The sequence below is a fragment of the Acyrthosiphon pisum genome, chromosome X (assembly GCF_005508785.2).
Source record: "Acyrthosiphon pisum isolate AL4f chromosome X, pea_aphid_22Mar2018_4r6ur, whole genome shotgun sequence".
In the NCBI taxonomy this organism is placed as follows: domain Eukaryota; kingdom Metazoa; phylum Arthropoda; class Insecta; order Hemiptera; family Aphididae; genus Acyrthosiphon; species Acyrthosiphon pisum.
The window spans coordinates 128,021,695-128,030,905 of record NC_042493.1 but is presented as its reverse complement, the minus strand read 5'-3'; the positions used below and the strand labels follow the sequence as shown (position 1 = coordinate 128,030,905).

The 9,211-nt window shown below is 26.9% G+C and overlaps 1 long non-coding RNA gene and 1 pseudogene across 1 annotated transcript; both read right to left on the bottom strand.

The window, feature by feature from the left end:
• Positions 1-3,778: 3,778 nt before the first annotated feature.
• On the bottom strand, positions 3,779-8,916 carry LOC103308976 (annotated as a pseudogene).
• LOC115033396 lies at positions 5,950-7,211 on the bottom strand. The gene is made up of 3 exons (XR_003838722.1): positions 7,074-7,211; positions 6,245-6,430; positions 5,950-6,158 (listed from the first exon to the last, which is right to left on the bottom strand). It is a non-coding gene; the product is annotated as an uncharacterized LOC115033396 (long non-coding RNA).
• Positions 8,917-9,211: the final 295 nt, after the last annotated feature.

Here is a 9,211-nt window from a genome sequence, read left to right as displayed (position 1 = left end):
GCATCTATGCAGGCCCCATGTTACGATTGTTTACTCAGTCGTTTCATGTGTAGCTCGTTAACATTTTTAGTAAATGTAAATTCGGTTGTCCAATGGCTTTAACGTGATAAATTAAATACAGTCTATTCAAAACATATCATGGTTGCACAAAATATTTTTTTTTTTTTTTGTTTATTAAATGTTTTATTCAATCTGTTACACGAGGAACAACTGAGGAATATTAGAAGTAACAAAGTAGATACAACAGATCGTAGAAGTGTCCCAGTGGAGGTTAGGTAATATTTGAATATGTGAAAAAATAAAAAACAATAATTATAAATTAAAAAAATTAAATGAAAGAAAAATTAAAAACATAAAAAAAAAAGACATGATGTTCATAATGTTCCAATGTTATCATAGAGTATATATTACAATATATTCTTTTAACTTGAAAAAATAATAAAATACCTGATTTATATTGATATTTTTTCACTCACACATTTCGCTAAACAAAAAAAATTAACTAAATAAAAAGTGAATTATATTATACAGTGTATTCAAAAAATCAGTCACTGATATTATCGCAGTTTTATATATTTTGAAAATATAAAGAAACAGTAACTATACTATGGAATTGAAAATGAAAACATACTAATAAAATATAGTCAAAGATCTGATTATTATATTTATAAAGTATAATAAATTTATAAATATATATGAAAATAAATATTAAATAAAAAAAAAATTGATTTGACTGTGTACAAATCATGAAAAAAAAACAATCAATAATTATAAATGACTTTAAACTAATCAATTATAAAATATGTTAATAACATAATATGTTAACAAATATTATTTGATTACTGGCTAGCTAAACTTTACAAAATAATAATAATAATAATATTAAAAACGTACAAAGATTATATTTAGCTAAAAACAGAATAATATTATTATAGTAACTAATGTATAAGAAATTGCCTATAGAGACCCCTTAATAAAAATATTAAATACTATATTATTATGGCATAATATATTGAAGAAAAATATTATTAATTAAGAAAAAAAATTTTATTATATATATTAAATTGAAATAGAGTTTTTTGATATAATGTTATAATAATTGAATACATTACCGCTTATATATATTATGTTTTGCAGTCTGTTGTATAATGGGAAGGATGAGGAAAATTATTTCAAACCGTCAACCATCAGAATCAATAGTTTCAAACCGTCAATCATCAGAATCAATAGAATTAATTGAAATTGAAAGATTTAAAAAATGCTCTAAAACATTTTTGATTAAGAATAATTTTGAATTTATAGACTATAAACAATTTTTTAACTATGCTTTAGATAAAATAATTTCAAAGTTGAAACAATAATGTCTACGGACATCAAAAAAATTCAATTTAAATGTAGAAAGTGTGTACGAACGAATAATTACACAAGAAGTGCAGAACATGGTATTTAAAACTTCTAATATACTTGCATGTAATTCATCTGATTACAATAAAATATTAAATAAAATGATTGATACAATATTAATTGAGGTTGACACGTTTTTAAGCAAAAAATCTGGCTGGTCGCTTATAAGAATAGATAGATTACAATCAAGAATTAATATGGTAAATCCTCTCAAAGAAAATACTTGACTCAGACTAAAAGGTTTTAATATTCCATACAATACAAGTGTATGTGTGTAAGACGCAGACATAGGCGCAAATAAATGGGGGCTTTAGGGGCTAAGATCTCCCAAAAATGTCCATAGCCCCCCTAAACATTTCCTACATTTTGTTTTAAGCTTATTCAATATTATAAAAGTAAGGCTTTTGGCCCCCCCCCCCCCCAAATCCCAAACGCTATTTACGCCTACGAACGCAGACAACAGATATAGGTGTGACGTCCTCTTAAGTTTCCAATATATTATAGTAAATAATTACTATAGTTTATTGAATATTAATACACTAGTCTATGGTATTAAATTGTAAAAACATAAAAAAATTTACAGTTGGTAAAAATATAAAGGAATTATTAAAAATGTCTTTTTTTAAGTTTCTAATTCATAAAATATAGTAATTAATTACTATAATTTATTGAAAATTAGAACACCTAGTTTATGGTAGATAATGTTAAAAAGTATTAAATAAATTCACACAGTTGGAAAAATTTAAATTAAAGAGCTTTTGCATAATCAAATCTATTCATTTTACCCAACAATTTTTCTATAATTTTTTATGATACAAATTTTACGTTTTCTACTGTAGAGAAAATGATAATATTACTAGCGTTACCATTAAGTAATAAAAAATGTTTGTCTCGATTCATAGTTTTAAATCATAGTAGTACTTTCCGTCTTACCTACATTATTAACATTATACATTGTTTTTATAGTCGGACCCAATTAGTTTTTATTGATGCAGCAAATTAATATTTTATCTTCATCATATATATTATCTAGATAACTCTAGTAGGAAGACTATTTGGATACGCCATAATATTGAGGTAGTTATATATCAGAAATAAATGTAAAATAATAATATTAATAATTATTTTGCATTTTGGTTAACTTATAAGTCATAATTAATTTGAATTAAATTTTATTTATGAATCCCAACTCTATTATTTTCCACTAATTACATTATTTCCTTAGATCTAGAAAAAATATTGTTGTTTATTATCTTAACATCTAAAAATTTCAGAATCGTTATTAAATTAGTTTGTATTTTATGATAAAGTTACAAATTGGTTCAACGCACATGAACCACAAAATTATGACTCAAGAGACATTATTAGTATAGTGTGATTGAATAAAAAGAGGTAATTATTGAATCAATCTATTAATATTTGAATTATATATAATTTATTTATTAGATCCATGGTCTTCTGAATATAAGTGAAAATTCTGAGCTTACAGACAATTTATTTTTTTCTAATACTCCTGAGGTAAAAAGATGAAAATTGTATTAATTTTTACACTGTTGTGAGAAGCATTATTTAATATGTTTATAAAATGATCTAGACTTCTAAGAAATTGAATTTTATTTAAAACATTGATGAACGACTTCCTGATAGTAACACACCATACTTGATGACTTGTTTTCTATTTTTATACAAATATCATCCACTACTGATTATAAAATATCTAACACACCTGCTTATGTCTCAAGCATAAGTACAAATCCAGAGTATGCTGAATCTGTACTGACAAACCCAAGAGATAGAAAAAGAGATATAATAAATCAAAAGAAAATTAGATAAATAGAAATAAAAAAAACAAAATAATGCAGTGTATCATTTTGAGAAACTAGCTAATAAAACTGAAGTAAGTATTATTTACCTATATTGCAATATAATTAATGTTAAAATATATATTTCACTTTAGTATATTTATAATTTCTTTATACATGGCTCGCGGTGCACTGTTTAAACCATGATTTTCTTAGGGCACCTTTCCCCAAATCATATAATCATTAAATATAAAAACCGTAAAATTCGTAAAGGGTTCTACGAAAATAATTGTTTAATTTAAATCATACATGGTAAGGAATTTTTATTAATTGTTATAGTATATTATAGTATACTTTAATTAGTGTAACAATTTAGTAATTTTAGCCTATCTTTGAAAACATTTTATTGTTTGAAACAAGTTGTTTTAATAATTTATGTATTATTAAATTTGTGCATTGTACCTAATATATACATCAATAATCTTAAACCTATTAATATACAATTTTTTTTTGCAAATTTCTTTCAGGTATAATGACATAATATACAGTACTAGAATGTTATCAATCTCACTTATTAGATAATGTGACGAAACAAATTATTAAACTGAACTTAATACTGATGATCGTGGTATTTAATGGAATAATTCTCCAAACTTGGATGGCATCTTTGGATAATGTATCAGAGTATACTTTTACAGAGCATATAATGCTTTTTCTTAAGATGCACAAACTTTTTCTGTTTCTTTTAAATTATTTGTATCTGAAACCATAATTAACAAATTAAATTCATCTGTTTATAAAACACAATATTTACATTTGTTATAAGTTTAAGTATGTTTTATATAATCAACGTAAATATATTATATCTGATGATAATTATAGCACAATGACTTTCATGCAAAAATTTTAAATTCGACAAAATACCCTTTTAAAATTGGTTTGGGCAAGTGGGTGTTGCTCTGCTGTATAGTATGTTACTGTAATGGATAGGTATTAAATTTGAATTCAATGATATTATATCATTGTATAAGAAAAACGATTCTGAGCGAAAACAGTCAGTCAGCCATGATATCAGGTACTAAGTATATTCAATGATATTATTGTGAATAAAGTAATTTATATATAACCTTTAATCTGTAAACAGCTCAAAAAGATTCAAAATATTTTCAAAATGTTATGATGTGTAGAAAATGAAAATATAAACATTCAGTGAAATTTTCATGTATCTAGTTATTCGTTTTTGAATTACAAAAAAATACCAAAATCGCTACATAAGAAATCGAGGAATATCAAATCTTGTAAAAATATGAACTTTATACGCTTTAATTTGATTTATTTGTGGACATTTTTTTTTTTTTTTTGATAAAGGTAGTTAAACTTATGAGGAATCTCCCATTACATTTTTAAACCTTAGATTTAAAAAGAAAAATTTTTAGGACTTCTAACTCAAATTAATAATATGCACATTTTTGTGAATTGTAAGCCTTTTGTCAAAATTTAAACTTTAAAAGCTTATAAAAAAAAAAATGTGACTGGATTTTTAATATTTTTCAAATGTCATTGTAACAATATTTTACTTCTATTAAATTGCCAATCTTTTTTACTCAACAAATACACATGTTTACTGTCTTAAAAGGTGATGACACCAAAAAAAAAACAAATCATTGTAAAATCAATTCATTCATCAATCAGCTCAAAATCTAAAAGATTGTTTTTCTTTCAAAAATAAGTAAAATTCTGTATGCTTTACTCTTAGAGATCAGTTCTATTAATTTTTCCTATAAGTTAAAACACAAAAACCGATTTTCTGAAGAACTGTAATTTTGGAAATGCCACGTTATGATAACAAGGGTTCAACTGGACACCTTGGGACTGGTAGTTTAATTTTTCCATTTGCACAACATAAACCAGTTGGTTCGTTTCTGTATTTTAATGCTTGACAATAAGTACATTCATTATCCATTAACCCAATTAAAATATTATTTTTGAATTCATAGTCGGTTTCTGGATTGTATGAAAATGCTTTCATTTTTAAAAATTGTTCCAACTTTGATTTTCTGTGTCTGGTTTGTTCACTACTGTAAACATTAGTGATACCTTCTTCAACATTTTCTTGAGATTCATCTACTTCTCTGTCGTTTTTTTTCTTGTACTTTTTGTTTTTTATCGAAGAATATGAAGATTTTCCAATAATTTTTCTTTTTCCCATAATAATAATCTATATACTTAAAGATAACATAAACATTAGTATATATAAGAACAGATCTATAATAATATGTTTTCAGCCAACAATTAATAATAATAAATAATTCCTATAAAACAATGTAATAACCCAGGGCAACCGTTCAATATATGGCAAATTTCCAACGCAAATCTCATAATCCCCGTTTGAACCCCTACCGGTGGCGTCCTGACACGAATATAATTGGCGATACGTTCTTCTTCTCGACGAAAAGAATGTATTGAAAAAAAATAAATTGAATCGGTCTAATATCTCTTGAGAAAAATGGTCACGATTATCCCGCCACTTAATTTTATTATATAGATATAATAATCACTGTTTATTACTGTTATTAAAATTAGTGGTTATTGCAAAAAATTATAGCCCATACATGCTTAACATTTTATCATCATTTTGAATATAATAGAATAGGCAGTTAGAAAATTAAAAATAATCCAGTCTTTATTTTTATAAATTATTGAATTGGTCTATGATATAACAAAATTATTACTTAAATTACATTATAATATTAATTGAGTTACCTATAAAATATAATATTATTTCTGACGGTTGTCTGTGGTGCAAAATTATACTACCATAGAAAAATTACCTTCATGCCCTCTCAACCACACAACACCAAAATACCACCACTGCTTTCGTGGCTACATATTCATAACGATCTACTTCTCAGGTGAACCAGAAATCGTGTTTCACCGCAAATTGGACAGGGACTAAACAAAATGCAGAAATTATTAACCTTTATTAATATTACTATGAAATGTTAATATTTTTATTTATTCTAAATAAAAATATATACATAGCTGTTTATCAGTTGGTGTCTTGAAATACCAGATGTTGACTAATGTCATGTTGGACATTGACAATTTTTCTTCATACCCGTTGGTTTCCTTTGCTACAGTTATTCATGACAATTGTTTAGTATGTGTCATGGCTGTATTGGTGATTGGAAAAATATGTTGGCGAAACAGACAGTGATGAATAACTGTAAATAAAATATTTAAATTTATCATTTTCAGCAGCAGAAACTGTACAAGTGTAGTATATACCATTAATTATACATTATGTATCATACATAATGTAAGAAAAATACCAACATTTATTGGTATTTAACAAACTGGGTCATTATTTACTAGAGATGTTCCAAGTACCCGGCAATTACTCGATGGCCGGATACTCCATATCATATTTAAGACTCAGCTCTTACTAGGTAACTGGCGTAATACTGATAAAAACTGATTATCTATTTATAAATATATGCATACCTATAATTAATATGACGGAAAAATCTAAAATTCTAGGGTAATGAATTATAATTTATTTTGGTACATATTGTAATAATTGAACCGATTTACAATAGCCAGTTAATAATTAACAAATCATGTTTTTTTTCTATGAAATACAAAAATAAATCTTGTGTTTACTGTTTAAAGACTTAAATTATATTATTAATAATTTCTTAATCAGTAATTACTGTTAGTTGACACTTTAACACTAGTATAAGTAGTGTTAAAAATTTTTACTCGGCCAATACTCCATACCCGGTTAGTATAAACAATTTTACTCGGCGAGTACTCGGTACCCGTCTTAGTACCAGATTTTTTACTCAGAACATCTCTACTATTTACCTTAATCATACATAATTTGTATTTGTAGTGCTACACACGCTGTCTCCTGTGTTTGAGTGAAGGAAATAGTGAGTTAGGTTGTAAAATGCTGTTAGTAGTATTGCGAGGCGAGTTCCTTCTCTAGTGGAACAGAGTATAGACAGACCTGTAAAAAAAAAAATTAATATGAATACTGACGAGATTTTAAACAAGAAAGCCTTACCAAATTATTATTGTTATAAATAATTTGTTTAGCTGGAGTTGATTGTTCGTTATTTACATTTTCAATTCTCGGCAGTAAACAATCTACATCTCAAGTGTCGAGTAAAATTCAACATGCACTCAATACGAGATGCTAAACCTAATTCTCTTACTTGATCTAAAGAAATGAACTTGCCCAGGCTGACACGTATTTCTCCAGCTGCTAACTGATTAATAACAACAATTTATTAACAGTAGCTCACACCTTGCATTTATCAATACCGATATCTGATCATCAATCTAAAGTGAACATCTTAAGAAAATATAGTTCGTCTTTACATAAATAGTTGAAATAAATATGTATAGTGTACTCTCGATTATCCTTCTAATAGGATAGCGTGGCATTCAAGGATAACCAAATTCCGCTAAACTAAATTCAAATTGAAACAAACATTTAATAATAATGTTATTAAAAAACTATTATAATATAAATCTTGTAATGTTAAATAATATGTAGTAATTAAGGAAGATTAAATAAGAACCCCTTTTATTTTTATTTTTTGGGTTATCAGATAATGCGGTTATTCGTTAATTGCATTTTATTATCTACATGGTTTTTTCCGCAGAACACCATGGTTAATCGAGAGTACACTGTATCTTATACCCAAAATGTTTTTAAATAACGGTAATAATTTGCATCTTTTAAATAATTTGTTCAGCCGACAATCAGCGACATATCATTAACTGGAAAGAAAATCCATTCCTGAACTATCAGTCATTAAGCAACTCGTAGCTATTTCTTAGGCACCACCACGATGATTTATAAAACTTCCATTAGCACTTCACGATTCAAATGAGCATTCATTAAAAGTCCATAAATGTTTCACTTCCATTATTTCCTAGAATAATTTTATAAGTATTAACTAATTAAATAAAAACTAATATATAATTAAATCTTAAAGGCTAAAAGTTAAATTTGTTATAGAATACTTTTGTTTTCATAAAGTGCATTTAATTATGTTCTGTTACCTAGTAAGAAAAATATTATAATTATTTTGTGTCAAAATCAATCATAAAATTAATAATAATTATATAAAACATTTGAAATCCTTAGGAAGTTAGGAAATTGTATAGTATTTCTACAGTAATAAAATGTATGTAATCTGTACAAGTTAATATTATGTATATTGTATAGGTATCTATATAAACAAAAATCAAATTTAAGAATATATAATTATTTTAAGTTTAGAGAGTGCAGTTTCTGATTAAAAGAAATTATATTTAGGGATTTTTACACATTAGGTACTTACTTGCAATAATATAGGGATCAGTCTAGCTGCTTCTCGGAGTGGAGTTCTTCCAACTTAATCTGCTTTTTACAGAATTAGTGCTCATTCCAGAGTGCTATCCACTATGTAGTATGTTGTGGATGCATATTTGAAGGCGATATTGTGTAAGTAAACAGATAGATACTACGTCCACCTCTTGTTCTATCTACTCCGAATGCTTCTAGTTTCATATCTATGTTCAAGGACTTGTCAAAGCGACAAGCTGGACACTTGTTGCGTACAGATATTATGATCAAACACGCAGAACCATGGAGGCACACATAGTTCTTATGATTTTGTACAGTGCGCTTCAATAATCCTTTGCATCTCTCCTCTCACACGAATATGGATTACCGTCTGTGTGCGACGTTGAGTGTTGTCGCCAGAAAGCCCTCGGTGGGCCGGTAATCTTACTCAGTAGTCAGTCTGGATGTTGTCCGGCAGAAAAACAAAAACGTAGTAATACCGAACGCCGTCACCGGACGCGACGAACATCGCACGAAAGACAAACGACGTTATGTTATCGTATGCGTTGACGGCTATTATCCGGCATTTGGTCAGGCAATTAATAACAACGAAAACCGTGCTGTTCGCTTTGGTATGAATAGGTAACCAGTATAATGCGTATTA